This window comes from Pan troglodytes, chromosome 22 (genome assembly GCF_028858775.2).
Source record: "Pan troglodytes isolate AG18354 chromosome 22, NHGRI_mPanTro3-v2.0_pri, whole genome shotgun sequence".
NCBI lineage: Eukaryota > Metazoa > Chordata > Mammalia > Primates > Hominidae > Pan > Pan troglodytes.
Genome location: NC_072420.2, coordinates 7,964,657 through 7,978,176, shown reverse-complemented (window position 1 = coordinate 7,978,176; position 13,520 = coordinate 7,964,657). Strand labels below are relative to the sequence as shown.

Below are 13,520 nucleotides of genomic sequence, written 5' to 3'. Positions count from 1 at the left end.
AAGCCCCCTGTAGACAAATCACAGAAAATTGTTACATCACCTTGGTGATCAGTGGAGATATCTGTCACAATTCCCCTTTAGGCGCAGCTTAGACAAGCGTTACATCACATGAGTGATCAGTGCAGAGATATGTCACTATGCCCCCATAGGAAGATCCAAGTCGAGTCCATCACCTGGGTGATCAGTGCAGAAATATGCCACAATGCCACCAGTAGGCAGATACAGACAAGAGTTACATCACCGGCGTGATCACTGCAGAGACATGCCACAATGACCCTGTAGGCAGAACCTAGACAACTGTTCCGTCACCTGGATGATCAGTGCAGAGTTATGTCACAATGACCCCTTTTGGCAGAGCCTAGAAAAGGGTTACATCACCTGGGTGATCAGTGCAGAGATGTGTCACAAGCCCCTGTAGCCATAGCCCAGACAAGTGTTACATCAGCAGTGGGATCAGTGCAGTGACATGTCACAATGTCCCTGTAGCCATATCCTTGACAAAAGTGACATCACCTGGGTCATCAGTGTGGAGATATGTCACAATTTCTCCAGTAGGGAGAGCCTAGCCAAGAGTTACATAACCTGGGTGATCAGGGCAGAGATATGTCACAATGCCCCCTGTAAGCAGATCACAGACAAGAGATGCATCACCTCAGTGGTCAGTGCAGAGATATGTCTCAATGCCTCATGTCGGCCAAGCCTATACAAGAGATACATCATCTCGGTGATCAGTGCAGTGATATGTTATAATGCCCGTGTAGGCAGAGCCCAGACTAGAATTACATCACCTGGGTTATCAGTGCAGAGATATCTCACAATACCCCCTGTAAGCAGAGCCCAGACAAGAGTTTCATCACCTGGGTGATCAGTGCAGAGATATCTCACAATACCCCCTGTAAGCAGAGCCTAGACAAGAGTTACATCACCTGGGTGATCAGTGCAGAGATATGTCATAAATCCCACTGTAGGCAAAGACTAGACAAATTCTACATCACCTAAGTGATCAGTGCAGAGATATGTCCCAATGTCCCTCTAGGCAGAGCTTAGACAAGTGTCACAACTCCTGGGAAACAAGTGCAGAGATAAATCACAATGCCCCCATAGGCAGAGTCTAGACAAGGGTTACATAACCCGGGTGATCCGTGCAGAGTGATGTCACAGCGCCCTATGTAGGCAGAGACTAGAAAAGAGTTACATCACCTGGGTGATCAGTGCAGAGATATGTCCCAATGCCCAATGTAGGCAGAGCAGAGAGAAGAGTAGCATCACCTGGGTGATCAGTGCAGAGATATGTGACAATGTCCCGTGTATTCAGAGCATAGAGAAGAGTTGCATCACCTGGGTGATCAGTGCAGAGATATGTCACAATATCCCCTGTAGGCAAAGCCTAGTAAAGATTTACATCACCTTTGTCATCAGTTCAGGGATATGTGAAAACGCACCTGTAGGCAGAGCCTAGACAAGAGTTACACCACCTAGTTGATCAGTGCAGAGATATTTCACAATAACCCCTATAGGCATATACTAGACAAGAGTTGAATCACCTGGGCGATCAGTGCAGAGATATTTCACAATGTCCCCTTTGGGCAGAGGGTAGACAAGAGTTACATCACCTAGGTGATCAGTGCAGAGATTTGTCAATTCCCTGTACGGAGTGCTTACAAAAGTGTTACATCACCTACGTGATCAGTGCAGAGATATGTCACAAAGCTCCTGTACGCAGAACTTAGATGAGTTACGTCACCGGGGTGGTCAGTGCAAACGTATGTCACAAAGCCCCCTGTAGACAAAGCCTGGACAATAGTTACATCACTTCGGGGATCAGTGGCGAGATCTCTCACAATTCCCCTGTAGGCAGAGCTTATACAACAGTTACATCACCTGGGTGATCAGTGCAGGGATATGTCACAATGCCACCATAGGCAGATCCAAGAGAAGAGTCCGTCATCTGGGTGATCAGTCTGGAAATATGCCACAATGCCCCCTTAGGCAGAGCCTAGACCAAATACCCATCACCTGGATGATCAGTGCAGAGTTATGTCACAAAGTCCCTTTAGGCAGATTCTAGACAAGTGTTACATCACTTGGATGATCAGTGCAGAGATATGTCACAATGCCACCGTAGGCAGAGCCTAGACAAGAGTTACATGACCTATGTGATCAGTTCAGAGATACATCGCAATGCCCCTGTAGGCAGAGCCTTGGCAAGTGGTATATCACCTGGGTGATCATTGCAGGGATATGTCCCAAAGCACCCTGTAGGCAGATCCTAGAGAAGAGTTATATCACCTGGGTGATCAGTGCAGAGATATGTCAAAAGCCCCCTGTAGGCAAAGCCTAGACAAGGGTTATATCACCTGGGTGATCAGTGCAGTGATATGTCACAAAGCCGTGTAGCCAGAGCGTAGACTAAAGTTACAGCACCTGGGTGATCAGTGCAGAGATATGTCACAATGTCCCCAGTAGGCAGAGACCAGGCATGAGTTTGATCACCTCGGGATCAGTGCAGATATATTTCTCAATCCCCCTGTGGGCACAGTCTAGACAATAGTTACATCACCTTGTTTAACAGTGCAGAGATATGTCAAAATGCCCCTGTAGGCAGAGCCTACACAAGTGTTACGTCACTTAGGTGATCATTGCAGAGATACGTCACAATACCCCCTGTAAGCAGAGCCTAGACTAGAGTTACATCACCTCAGTGATCAGTGAAGAGATATCTCACAATGCCCCCATACGCAAATCCAAGACGAGAGTCCGTCACCTGAGTGATCAGCGCAGAAATATGTGACAATGCCCCCAGTAGGAAGAGCCTAGAGAAAAGTCCCATCACCTGGGTGATCAGTGCACAGGTATTTCACAATGCCCCTGCAGGCAGAGCGTAAGCAAGAGTTACATCACCTAGATGATCAGTGCAGAGATATGTCACAAGGCCGCTATAGTCAGAGCCTGGACAAGAGTTACATCACCTCGGTGATCGATGCAGTGATATGTCACTATGCCCCGTAGGCAGAACGTAGTCACGCATTACATCACCTGGGTGAGCAGTGCAGATATATGTTACAAAGCCCCCATAACAGAGCCTAGACAAGAGTCCCATCACCTGGGTGATCAGTGCAGAAATATGTCACTATGCCCCCATGGGCAGATCCAACACAAGTGTTACTTCACCTGGGTGATCAGTGTAGAGATATGTCACAATGCCCCCATAGGCAGAGCCTAGACAAAGTCCCATCACCTGGCTGATCAGTGCAGAGATATGTCACAAAGCCCCTGTAGGCAGAGCTTAGACAAGTGGTACATCACTTTATTGGTCAGTTCAGAGATGTGTCTTGCTGACTATTTGCTCCCGGAGCTCTGCAGGCACCCGGAAACATGCAGGGAATGGTGGAAGACCAGCATGGTGCCTTCGCTCTCCTTGCCAGTTTCCAAACCAGCCACACTGCAGAATCCCCATGTTGCAGCACACGGGAATCCATCATCAGGCCATCACGCCGGGGAGGCATCCTCTCTGGGGTCTCGCTCTGGTCTCCTACATGGATATGAACGAGAGCCACACGCCTCCGTGTGTGAGACTGTTGCGGCAACGGCGACACCCACAGGTACTGCCTCCTTCACGGAGAGAGGGCCTGGAACACTCCAGACTCCCACGGAGGTTCAGTTCCACACTCCCCTCCACACTCCCAGGCCGGTTTCTCCCTGCTGAAGATGCGTGGGAGCCCAGAGAGCCTCTTCCCGTTCCCACGGGAATCCTGGAGGGGTCCGGAGAGCCAGCCCCAGAAATGCGCCGCCCTCACCACTTCCCCCTCACCCCTTCCTCTTCGTCTCTCCGGCCCCATCTCCACCATCACCATGCCCTACCCCCCAACACCAGCACACCCCCGGCCACAGGCCTCCATGCCCTGGGACCATTCTGTGGTGGGGTGAGCTGTCCCAGGGCTCACCGCCATTCAGGAAGTGGTGGAGCCTGCCTGCCTGCAGGCCTTTATAAGAGCCGCTGGCTGGCTCTGCGGGCAGGCCTCCTGCTTGCTCCTTCTGCAGTGCACAGGCCGGCTGAGGTGCACGGTAGCCTCTGGCCTCTCTCTGCCCGTGTCCTTCCGTGAAATTCTGACCGGGGCTCCCAGTGATGGCCCTCCCGACACCTTCAGATGGCACCCTCCCCCAGGAAGCCCAGGGACGGGGATGGCGAAGGAGACTCTTTTGGACCCCGAGCCAAAGCGAGGCCCTGCGAGCCTCCTTTTAGTGGAACCCGTACCCGGGCATCACCACCAGAGAACGGCTAGCCCAGGCCATCAGCATTCCAGAGCCCTGGGTCCAGATTTGGTTTCAGAATGAGAGGTCACGCCAGCTGAGGCAGCACCAGTAGGTATCTCGGCCCTGGCCCAGGAGACGCGGCCCGCAAGAAGGCAGGCAAAAGCTGACCGCCGTCACCAGATCACAGACCGCCCTGCTCCTCCAAGCCTTTGAGAAGGATCGCTTTCCAGGCATTGTCGCTAGGGAAGAGCTGGCCAGAGAGACGGGCCTCCCGGAGTCCAGGATTCAGATCTCGTTTCAGAGTCAAAGCGACAGGCATCCAGGACAGGCTGGCAGGGCGCCTGCGTAGGCAGGCGGCCTGTGCAATGCGGACCCTGGCGGGTGTCACCCAGCTCCCTCGTGGGTTGCCTTTGCCCACACCGGCGTGTCGGGAACAGGGCTTCCCGCTCCCCACGTGCCCTGTGCACCTGGGGCTCTCCCACAGGGGGCTTTCGTGAGCCAGGGAACGAGGGCCATCCCCGTGCTCTAGCCCAGCCCCACCGCACCGGTAGAAGGGATATCCGCACCTGCCCCGGCACGCGGGGATTTTGCGTACACCACCCCGGCTCCTCCAGAAGGGGCGCTCTCCCACCCTCAGGCTCCTCGGTCGCCTCTGCACCCGGACAAAAGCCGGGAGGACCTGGACCCGCAGCACAACGAACTGCCGGGCCTTTGCGCAGTGGGACAGCCTGGGCCCGCACAAGCGGGGCCACAGGGCCAAGTTGTGTTCACGCCACTCGCGTCCCAAGCGAGTCCGTGGTGGAGTTAGGGCCGGGGTCCCAGGTCGCCAGGGCGGCGTGGGAACCCCAAGCTGGGGCAGCTCCACCTAGCCAGCCCGAGCCCACGGAGGCCTCCTTGCGGCAGGGGCAGATGCAAGGCCTTCCGGGGCCTTCCTAGGCGATCCAGGAGCAGGGGTGCTCCTCTGCACTCCCCTCCGGCCTGCTGCTGGATGAGCTCCTGGCGAGCCCGGAGTTTCTGCAGCAGGCACAACATTTCGTAGAAACGGAGGCCCCAGGGGAGCTGCAGGCCTTGGAAGAGGCCGCCTCGCTGGAAGCACCCCTAAGCGAGGAAGAATACGGGGCTCTGCTGGAGGAGATTTAGGACGCGGGGTTGGGACGGGGTCGGGTCGGGGCAGGGAGGTGTCCTCTCTTTCGCGGGGAACACCTGACTGGCTAAGAAGGTGCGTGTCTTCCGCCCGCCCTTTCCACAGGTCTGACCGGCCTAGGATTCCTGCCTTCTAGGTCTAGGCCCAGTGAGAGACTCCACAGAGCAGTGCAGAGATGTGTCACAAAGTCCCTGTAGGCAGAGCCTAGACAAGTGTTTCATCACTTGGTTGATCAGTTCAGAGATGTGTCACAATGTCCATGTAGGCAGATCTAAGAAGAGTGTCCATCACCTGGGTGATCAATGAAGAGATATGTACCAATGTCTCTTGTAGGCAGTGTCTAGACAGGAGTTGCATCACCTCAGAGGTCAGTGCATAGATATGTCACAGACTTCTGTAGGCGAAGCCCATACAAGGCTTACATCACCTAGGTGATCAGTGCAGAGATATGTCACAAAAATCCCTGTAGACAGAGCCTAGAAAAGAGTTACACCAACTGGGTTATAAGTGCAGATATTTGACACAACACTCCCATAAAAAGAGCCTAGACAAGACTTCCATCACCTGGGTGATCAGTGCAGAGATATGTCATAAATCCCCCTCTAGGCAAATTATAGAGAAGAGTCCCATTACCTGGGTGATCAGTGCAGAGACATTTCACAATGCCCCCTGGAGGCAGAGAGTGGACAAGAGTTACATAACCTAGGTGATCTGTGCAGAGCTATATCAAAACGCCCCAGTAGGCAGAGCCTAGATAACTGTTACATCACCTGGGTGACCAGTGCAGAGATACGTCACAATAACCCCTGTTGGTGGAGCCTAGACAAGAGTTACATCTCCTGGGTGACCAGTGCAGAGATACGTCAGAATACCATCTGTAGGCAGAGGCAAAACAAGAGATACATCTCCTGGGTGATAAGTGCAGAAATATGTCACAAAGCCCCTGTAGGCCGAGCCTAGACAAGAGTTACATCTCCTGGCTGATCAGTGCAAACATATGTCACAAAGTCCCCTGTAGACAAATCACAGAAAATTGTTACATCACCTGGGTGATCAGTGGAAATATCTGTCACAATTCCCCTTTAGGCGCAGCTTAAACAAGCGTTACATCACATGAGTGATCACTGCAGAGATATGTCACTATGCCCCCATAGGCAGATCCAAGACAAGAGTCTATCACCTGGGTGATGAGTGCAGAAATATACCACAATGCCGCCAGTAGGCAGATATAGACAAGAGTTATATCACCTGCGTGATCACTGCAGAGATATGTCACAATGCCCCTGTAGGCAGAGCCTAGACAAGAGTCCCATCATCTGGGTGATCAGTGCAGAGTTATGTCACAATGCCCCCTTTTGGCAGAGCCTAGAAAAGGGTTAAATCACCTGGGTGATCAGCGCAGAGATGTGTCACAACTCCCCTGTAGCCAGAGCCTAGACAAGAGTTACATCAGCTGTGTGATCAGTGCAGTGACATGTCACAATGTCCCTGTAGCCATATCCTTGATAATTGTGACATCACCTGGGTGATCAGTGAGGATATATGTCACAATGTCTCCAGTAGGCAGAGCCTAGACAAGAGTTACACCACCTGGGAGATCAGGGCAGAGATATGTCATAAATCCCACTGTAGGCAAAGCCTTGGAAGGTTTTACATCACCTCACCATTCAGTGCAGAGATATGTCCCAATTTCCCTCTAGGCAGAACTTAGAAGACAGTCACTTCTCCTGGGTGATCAGTGCAGAGATAACTCACAATGCCCCCATAGGCAGAGCCTAGACAAGAGTTACATAACCAGGGTGATCTTTGCAGAGTGATGTCACAACGCCCTCTGTAGGCAGAGACTAGAGTAGAGTCCCATCACCTGCATGATCAGTGCAGAGATATGTCACAATGTCCCCTGTAGGCAAAGCCTAGGCAAACGTTACATCACCTTTGTCATCAGTTCAGTTATATGTGAAAACGCCCCTGTACGCAGAGCCTAGACAAGAGTTACATCACCAAGTTGATCAGTGCAGAGATATTTCACAATACCCCCTGTTGGCAGATCCTAGACAAGAGTTGAATCACCTGGGTGATCAGTGCAGAGATATTTCACAATGCTCCCTTTGGGCAGAGGGTAAACAAGAGTTACATCACCTAGGTGATCAGTGCAGAGATTTGTCAAAATTCCTTGTAGGCAGTGCTTATAAAAGTGTTACATCACCTAAGTGATCAGTGCAGAGATATGTCACAAATCTCCTGTAGGCAGAACTTAGATGAGTTACATAACCTGGGTGATCAGTGCAAAGGTATGTCGCAAAGTCCTCTGTAGGCACAGCCTAGACAATAGATACATCACTTGGGTGATCAGTGGCGAGATCTCTCACAATTCCCCTGTAGGCGTAGCTTATACAACAGTTACATCACCTGGGTAAGTGCAGAGATATGTCACAATGCCCCTTTAGGCAGAGCTTAGACCAGAGTTACATCACCTGGGTGATCAGTGCAGAGATATGTCACAATGCACCCATAGGCAAATGTAGGACTAGAGTCCGTCACCTGGGTGAGCAGTGCAGAAATATCTGATAATGCCCCCAGTAGGCAGAGCCTAGAGAAGAGTCCCATCACCTGGGTGATCATTGCAGAGATATTTCACAATGCCCCTGCAGGTAGAGCGTAAGCAAGAGTTACATCACCTAGATAATCAGTGCAGAGATATGTCACAAGGCCCCGTATAGGCAGAGCCTGGACAAGAGTTACATCTCCTCAGTGATCAATGCAGTGATATGTCACTATGCCCCTTAGGCAGAACCTTGTCAAGCGTTACATCACCTGGGTGATCAGTGCAGAGGTATGTCACAAAGCCCCCATACACAGAGCCTAGACAAGAGTCCCATCACCTGGATGATCAGTGCAGAAATATGTCACAATGCCACCATAGGCTGATCCAACCCTAGAGTTACATCACCTGGTTGATCAGTGTAGAGATATGTCACAATGCCCCCATAGGCAGAGCCTAGACAAAAGTCCCATCACCTGGGTGATCAGTGCAGTGATATGTCACAAAGCCCCTGTAGGCAGACGCTACAGAAGTGTTACATCACTTTGTTGATCAGTTCAGAGATGTGTCATGCTGACTGTTTGCTCCCAGCGCTCTGCGGGCACCCAGAAACATGCAGGGAAGTGTGGAAGACCCGCATGGTGCCTTCGCTCTCCTTGTCAGTTTCCAAACCGGCCACACTGCAGACTCCCCACGTTGCCGCACACCGGAGTCCATCGTCAGGCCATCACGCCGGGGAGGCATCTTCTCTCTGGGGTCTTGCTCTGGTCTCTTATGTGGAAATGAAGGACAGCCACACGCCTGCGCCTGTGACACTGTCCCGGCAACGGCGACACCCACAGGCACTGCCTCCTTCACTGAGAGAGTGCCTGGAACACTCAAGACTCCCACGGGGGTTCAGATCCACACTCCCCTCCCTCCCAGGCCGGTTTCTCCCTGCTGAAGACGCGTGGGAGCCCGGAGAGTGGCTTCCAGTTCCCGTGGGATTCCTGGAGAGGTCCGGAGAGCCAGTTCAAGAAACGCGCCCCTGTCACCCCTTCCCCCTAGCCCCCTTCCTCTTCGTCTCTCCGTCCTGAACACCGCCATCACCACGACCTCCCCTCCCACCCCACCACACCCCAGCCGCAGACCTCGACGCCCTGGGACCCTTCCAGGGTTGGATGGGCTGTCTCAGGGCTCACCGCCATTCATGAAGGGGTGGAGCATGCCTGCCTGTGGGCCTTTATAGGAGCCGCTGGCTGGCTGTCCAGGCAGGCCTCCTGGCTGCATCTGCCGCAGTGCACAGGCCGGCTGAGGTGCCTGGGAGCCCGCCGGCCTCTCTCTGTCCGTGTCTGTCCGTGATATTCTGGCTGAGGCTCTGCGCGATGGCCCTCCCAACGCCTTCAGACGGCACCCTCGCTGCGGAAGCCCAGGGACGGGGAAAGCGAAGGAGACTCATTTGGACCCCGAGCCAAAGCAAGGCCCTGTGTGCCTGCTTTGTGCGGAACCCATACCCGGGCATCGCCACCAGAGAACGGCTGGCCCAGGCCATCGGCATTCCGGAGCCCAGGGTCCATATTTGGTTTCGGAATGAGAGGTCACGCCAGCTGAGGCAGCATCGGAGGGAACCTCAGCCCTGGCCCGGGAGACGCGGCCTGCAAGAAGGCAGGTGAAAGCAGACCACCGACACTGGATCCCAGATCGCCCTGCTCCTCCGAGCCTTTGAGAAGGATCGCTTACCAGACATCGCCGCCAGGGAAGAACTGGCCAGAGAGGCGGGCCTCCTGGAGTCCAGGATTCAGATCTGGTTTCAGAATTGAAGGGCCAGGCAACCGGGACAGGCTGGCAGGGCCCCTGCTCAGGCAGGCGGTCAGTGCAACGCGGTCCCCGGAGGGTGACACCCTGCTCCCTCGTGGGTCGCCTTCGCTCACACCAGCGCGTGGAGAATGGGGATTCCCGCACCCCACGTGTCCTACTCGCCTGGGGCTCTCCCACAGGGGGCTTTGGTGAGCCAGGGAGCGAGGGCCATCCCCGTGCTCCAGCCCAGCCAGGCCGCGCTGGCAGAGGGGATCTCCCAACCTGCCCCTGCATGAAGGGATTTTGCCTATGTCGCCCCTGCTCTTTCAGAAGGGTCGCTCTCCCACCCTCAGCACTGAGGGGTGCTTCCAGTGACGCAGCCTCTTCCAAGGCCTCCAGCTCCTCCGGGGCCTCCGTTTCTAGGAAACGGAGAAACTCCGTTTCTGCAGAAACTCCGGGCTCGCCAGGAGCTCATCCAGCAGCAGGCCGGAGGGGAGTGCAGACGAGCGCCCCGGCTCCTGTAGTGCCTGGGAGGGCGCCGGGATGCCTTGCATCTGCCCCTGCCTCGCGGAAGCCTCCGGGATCGCGGGCTGGTGAGGTCGAGCTGCCCTGGCTTGGGGTTCCCACGCCGCCCCGGCGACCTTGGGACCATGGCCCCAGCCCCACCACGGACTCCCCTGGGAAGCTGGTGGCACAACCACACCTTGGCCCTGACAGGCCGCCGCGGAACGTGTCCTGGTCCTCCTGGCTTTTGCCCAGGTGCAGAGGGCACTGAGGAGCCTGAGGGTGGGAGAGCGTCCCTTCCAGAGGAGCCAGGGCCGCTTAGGCAAAACCCCGCGTGCCGGCACATGTTGGGAGATCCCCTCTATCGGCGCGGCCTGGCTGGGCTGGAGCACGGGGACGGCCCTTGCTCCCTGACTCACGAAAGCCCCCTGTGGGAGAGCCCCAGGCGCGCAGGGCACGTGGGGTGTTCGAAGCCCCATTCCCCACGCGCCAGTTTGGGCGAAGGCGACCCATGAGGGAGCAGGGTGACATCCGCCGGAGGCTGCGTTGCACAGGCCCCCTGCCTGTGCAGGCGGTCTGCCAGCCTGTCCTGGATGCCTGGCCCTTCGATTCTGAAACCAGATCTGAATCCTGGAATCCGGTAGTCCCGTGTCTCTGGCCAGATCTTCCCTGGCAGTGATGCCTGGAAAGCCATACTTCTCATAGGCTTGGAGGAGCAGGGCGGTCTGGGATCCGGTGACGGCGGTCCGCTTTCACCTGCCTTCTTGCGGGCCTCATCTTCCGGGCCAGGACTGAGTTTCCCGCCGGTGCTGCCTCAGCTGGTGTGACCTCTCATTCTGGAACCAAATCTGCACCCTGGGCTCCAGAATGCCGATGGCCTGGGCCAGCCGTTCTCTGGTGGCGTTGCCCGGGTACGAGTTCCGCACAAAGCAGGCTCGCAGGGCCTCGCTTTAGCGCGGTGTTCAAACGTGTCTTCGCCATCCCCGTCCCAGGGCTTCCGCGGGGAGGGTGCTGTCCGAAGGTGTCGGGAGGGCCATCGCGGGGATCACCGGCTGGAATTTCACTGACGGACACGGGCAGAGAGAGTACGGTGGGCTCCCGTGCACCTCAGCCGGCCAGTGCACTGCGGCAGGTGCAGCCAGGAGGCCTGCCCGGAGAGCCAGCCAGGGGCTCTTACAAAGGCCCTCATGCAGGCTGGCTCCACCACTTCATGAATGGTGTTGAGCCCTGGGACAGGCCGCCCCACCACAGAGGGGTCCCAGGGCGTCGAGGCCTGCGGCCGTGGGGTGGTGTGGTGTGGGGGGAGGGCGTGGTGATGCTGGTGGTGGGGCCAGAGAGACGAAGAGGAAGGGGGCGAGGGGGAAGGGGTGAGGCGGGAGCATTTCAGGGGCTGGCTCTCTGGACATCTCCAGGAATCCCATGGGAACTGGAAGTCGCTTTCTGGGCTCCCACGCGTCTTCAGCAGGGAGAAACCGGCCTGGGATGGTGGAGGGGAGTGTGGAATTGAACCTCCGTGGGAGTCTTGAGAGTTCCAGTCCCACACTCCGTGAAGGAGGCAGTGCCTGTCGGTGTCGCCATTGCCGGGACAGTCTCACACACACAGGCGTGTGGCACTCGTTCATTTCCACGTAGGAGACCAGAGCGAGAACCCAGAGAGAAGATGCCTCCCCAGCGTGATGGCCTGACGATGGATTCCCGTGTGAGGCAACATGGGGAGTCTGCAGTGTGGCTGGCTTGGAAACTGGCAAGGAGAGCGAAGGCACCATGCCGGTCTTCCCCCATTCCATGCAAGTTTCCGGGTGCCCGCAGAGCTCCGGGAGCAAACAGTCAGCATGACACATCTCTGAACTGATCAACAACAAAGTGATGTAATACTTGTCTAGGCTCTGCCTACAGCGGCTTTGTGACACATCTCTGCACTGATCACCTAGGTGATGGGACTTTTGTGTAGGCTCTGCCTATGGGAGCATTGTGACATATCTGTATACTGATCACCCAGGTGATGTAACTCTTGTGTTGAATCTGTCTATGGGGGCATTGTGACATATTTCTGCACTGATCACCCAGGTGATGGGACTCTTGTCTAGGTTCTGCCTACAGGGGCGTTTTCACATATCACTGAACTGATGACAAAGGTGATGTCACTCTTTCCTAGGCTTTGCCTACAGGGAACATTGTGACATATCTCTGCACTGCTCACCCAGGTGATGCAAGTCTTCTCTATGCTCTGCCTACAGGGGCATTGTGACATATCTCTGCACTTATCACCCAGGTTTTGTAACTCTTTTCTAGTGTCTGCCTACAGAGGACGTTGTGACATCACTCTGCACGGATCACCCGCATTATGTAACACTTGTCTAGGCTCTGCCTACTGGAGATATTATGACATATCTCCACACTGATCACCAAGGTGATGTAACTCTTGTCTAGGCTCAGCCTACTGGGGACATTGTGACATATCTCCGCACTGATCACCCAGGTGACGTCACTTTTGTCAAGGATATGGCTACAGGGACCTTGTGACATGTCACTGCACTGATCACACAGCTGATGTAACTTGTCTAGGCTCTGGCTACAGGGAGCTTGTGACACATCTCTGCACTGATCACCCAGGTGATGTAACCCTTGTCTAGGCTCTGCCAAAAGGGGGCATTGTGATATAACTCTGCACTGATCACCCAGGTGAAGGGACTCTTGTCTAGGCTCTGCCTACGGTGGCATTGTGACATATCTCTGCAGTGATCATGCAGGTGATGTAACTCTTGTCTATATCTGCCTACTGGCGGCATTGTGGCATATTTCTGCACTCATCACCCAGGTGATGGACTCTTGTCTTGGATCTGCCTGTGGGGGCATATTGACATATCTCTGCACTGATCACTCATGTGATGTAACGCTTGTCTAAGCTGCGCCTAAAGGGGAATTGTGACAGATACCTCCACTGATCACCCAGGAGATGTAACAATTTTCTGGGATTTGTCTACAGGGGGCTTTGTGACATATCTTTGCACTGATCACCCAGGAGATGTAACTCTTTTCTAGGCTCGACCTACAAGGGCTTTGTGACATATTTCTGCACTGATCACCCAGGTGATGTAACTCGTATTTAGGCTCTGCCTATAGGGGCTTTGTTACATATATCTGTACTGATCACCCATGTGATGTAACTCTTGTCTAGGCTCCACCTACGGGGGTGTTGTGACGTATATCTCCGCTGATCAACCAGGTGAGGTTACTCTTGTCTAGGTTCCACCTGCAGGGGATATTGTGATATAACTCTACACAGATCACCTTGGTTAT

At 54.6% G+C, this 13,520-nt stretch overlaps 2 pseudogenes; both read left to right on the top strand.

The window, feature by feature from the left end:
• Positions 1–2,862: 2,862 nt before the first annotated feature.
• On the top strand, positions 2,863–5,293 carry LOC100608660 (uncharacterized; annotated as a pseudogene).
• Positions 5,294–9,304: 4,011 nt separating this feature from the next.
• On the top strand, positions 9,305–9,817 carry LOC129138345 (double homeobox protein 4C-like; annotated as a pseudogene).
• The last annotated feature ends 3,703 nt before the right edge of the window (positions 9,818–13,520 follow it).